Source organism: Molothrus ater, chromosome 16 (assembly GCF_012460135.2).
Source record: "Molothrus ater isolate BHLD 08-10-18 breed brown headed cowbird chromosome 16, BPBGC_Mater_1.1, whole genome shotgun sequence".
Lineage (NCBI taxonomy): Eukaryota > Metazoa > Chordata > Aves > Passeriformes > Icteridae > Molothrus > Molothrus ater.
The window spans coordinates 8204811-8208569 of NC_050493.2; positions in this window are offsets into that span (position 1 = coordinate 8204811).

The window sequence follows — 3759 nt, forward strand, 5'->3', positions numbered from 1 at the left end:
CCTTTCAGGAGGAATTACATTCTGCTGCTCCACTGAGGTGTTGAACTGTTTGCTGAGTGTTTCAAAGCTGGATCTCTGCTATGATTGGTACCTCTGCACACAGATCATGTGGCTCTTCTACCTGAGACTCCTCAACTCCCAGCTTGTTCTTGGATTGCTTACACTTAAGCACGACTCTGCATTTGGGTGCTGAGTTTTGAGATGGCCTCTGATGTTCAGACACACATCCTAATGTATCTGTCCCCAAAGGATGTGGTCCCCTGGCTTCCTGGAACTGGAGCTGTTGGTGTTTCCCAAACCTGGGAAGATCTAAGCCCACAAGTCACCTTGGAGAGCACAGGCTCTCATCCAGCTCTCCCTGCAGCCATGCTAAAATAACTAATTAGTATTTTTTCATCCCAAAGTTTGGAAAGAAGATGCAATTAGTTTAGGAGGACTGTGACTGTGCTACCTGGTGTGAGGGAGGGATTGCTTCCTGCCTGTGTTTCATCAGAGCTGGAATAGCCTCCAAGAGCTGCCAGGTTTGGGCAGGAGGAGAGCTCAGTGGTGAGAAGGAGCAGTGACACCCAGCCCCTCTCAGCAATCAGGCACAGAAGCAGAGACTTCCACTCTTCTTTTCTGAGGGAGAAGTGGGACAAAATGTCAGGAACTGCCTGGGTGACCAGGGTGCTGTGAGGGACCCAGGGCTCCCAGGTGCTGACTGGGATGCTGCAGTGACACTGCAGAGGATGACACTGCAGTGACAGTGGAGCCTGGAGCTCCTGCTGCCTCCAGAGAGGAAAATCAACCTGTGTGCTGCAGGGCTGCTCTGGGCTGGCTCTCCTCCTTGGAAGTACTTGGATTTTATTGACAGCACAGTGAGACCTAGCATTAGAAACACTCAGCCAGCATTCTCCTGTAGGGGAAGCAAGCATCTGTGCAACCACCAAAATCTGGCTGTGGAAACCGTGACCTCATTGAGATGATTTCATTTCACAAAGCCTGTGCCTTTCTCCATGGCAGTGCTAATTTCCCTTGAAATCCTGTCCCTCACAGCTGTATTGCCCCTGCTCAGACTGTGGGATGCCAGTTACAGCTGGATTTGCTGTGAGCATTTCTGTGATTGTTCCCTCATTTCCAGGCCCTGGCCCAAAGGCCATCTTTGTCATCCACAGTCTCATTTGGCAGGAAGATGTTTTCCTCTCAATTCCCTGGTCAGATATTTACCACTGCAGCTCTGGCCACAGGAAGGCAGAATTAATGTTTCCTCTTGATGTTGCATTGGGGTATCACAGAGGAAGCTGAGAGTGAAGGGCTGGAAGGTGCCTCCAGAGGCTTCCTAGCCCAAGGTGCTGCTCTGAGGAAGGATCAGGTCAGCCCACAGAGCTCCCATGACATATCACAGCTTAACTGCTCTCCACCGCTGCACTGAGGAGATTTTTGCACATCCAAAGGCAGTGTATCTCAGTCCCTACTACCTCAAGAAAATATTTTTATTACTATCCAAAAAGAGCCTTTGCTGCTAATAAAGCCCTTTTTTATTTCTTATCCTTTTTTCCTGTTTCCTCAGCCACTAGGGCAGAATATAACCTAGAATTCTTCATTCTTTAATAATGGTGTTTAATGTATAAAAAGACTATCAAGCTCTCCTATTGGCTTTCTTTTTTGTAGATCAAGGAAAGTGAAGCCACTTATTAGTGCTGATTTTTCCAACTCTTTCCCCATTTTGGGCTTTCCCAAAAAGCCCAAATCTCAGAGGAGGATTAAAGGTGAATGAAGCATCACAGAATTCTCTTGGTTACTGGGCCCCATTCATTTAAACTAAGACTTCTTTTCCTTTTCATTTTGGGATTGTTGAACCTATAAATATAAAAAGGAAAATCTAGAAATGTAAAACTCTTGCAAACTAAAATCTGTCTGAGTTCATCTGAATTTTTTGACAAGCAAAGTTTGAGCAGCTCATCTTCCCATGCTCCAGCTCTCTTTCAGACACTGCAAAAAAGTTACTTAAGGCAAGATCTATTTTCCCAGTCAGCTGGCTTCTTTCTTGGAGCTTCCACCTGCAGGCAGTGCTGTCTGCAGCTCTCATGTCTTCTTCAGCCTCACTCTTCATCCTCAGCCTGTCCTGGGCATTAACTGCCAGAACCACTCGTTTGTTTCTTCACATAATCCACACGTGCTCTTTTCAGAATGGCAGTTTAGAAGCAAAGAACCACACCCCAGCTCTGATAAAGGCATGATTTTAGCATGATGGACACCATTTCTCCTTCTGTGTGTGACATTTCTTGAGCATCCTCAGCTGCAGTGGAACCCTGAGATTTGCCAGTGTGCTGCAAACACTCTCTGCTTGTGAGTGCACCCTGGGGGTCCAATCCTTTTGAGTGACAGTGATGGACAGCCTGATCAGAAATCCTCCCACTGCATCCCCTGACTGCCTGAATGCACCACAGAGTAGTCAGAAAATTCTTTGCTGAAGAAAGAAACAATTAGAAAGCATTTTTAGAACAGTGAATGGAATGTTTTTCACAGCTGGCAGTTCTTATTTATGACATGCAATAATTGCCTCAGCTGAAAAAAGGCTCTGAAAAGGAAAAAAGGAGGTATTTTTAAAGGGAATTTGGTGCCCTTGGATTTTTGCAAGTTGGATTGTGCAGGTACTGGGAAGCTTCAAGCAAAAGAATGCAGAGGGGGAAGGACTGGGTGTGCAACCAGGCACTGCCTCCCAGAGCTACAGACAGGGGCAGCCAAACCCTCACCAGATGAGAATGGAAATAATTGGATATTTTTGTGTTTGTGTTGGGTTTTTTGTTGTTGTTGTTCTGTGGGTTTTTTTATTTTTTATTCTTTTTTTGTGAGGCAGGGATGAAAGTTCTCAGGGCTGGGTCTCTCTAGAACATCCAGGCATGAAGGAGCACCTGCTACACAGTGGTGAATAGATCCCTAGGCTGGAGAGGGATATCATTGCAGAAACTCCCTCTGAAATGGAAAGAACTAGACACTAACATGATGCACTAGCTTCCAGGCCTGTGGTTTCTGCTAAAGGAATTTATGAGGTGTATTTGCAGCTAATGGATACATCTTAGTCACTCATGTGTAAATATATGTTGGAATTCAAAAGAGGTGAGCTCCTGTGGCTTCACAGAGATTTTTTTCCCAGCATCACTCTTTTAAACTACAATTTTCCTTAAGAAATTATAAGACTTAAAATATATCTGTAATTCTGTAAGATTATAAATATCATGGCCTTTGAATCTGGACTCAGCAGAACAACTGTTTCTGTGTATTGTTTCTCAGCTGGGTGGGTTCTCTGAGTATTTAACACATTTTAAAGTGTCCTGGCAAATACTCTTATCAAAAAATTTCCCAATGAATCACCTGACAGCACTTACAGCCAACAGTGAGCAAACAGGGAGATTGCTTTTCAGGGTGGAGATGAACTTTCTCTTCTCTTGGTGAGAAGAGAAATTCTACCAAGGCATGCTGTCCATAGTATCTCTGACTTGTAAAGATATTTTCCTTTCTGCTAAAGACTATTTATTTTTGTGCAGAGAACATTGCATTTGAAATGGAAATCATATATTTTATATTTCTTTGCTGTATGGCAAGCACAGATTGCACATAACCCTGGCTGAGAAGAAGGGCAGAAAAGAACTGCCAGGACAATCCTGTAAATGCAGCAAAGCTCAGGGAGTGCCTCTGCTCTGTGCTGTGCTTCCAGACATCACAGTCTGACTCCTTCCAGTCTCTTCCTGTGCACGGGCACAGAGAAAAGGAAAAGAT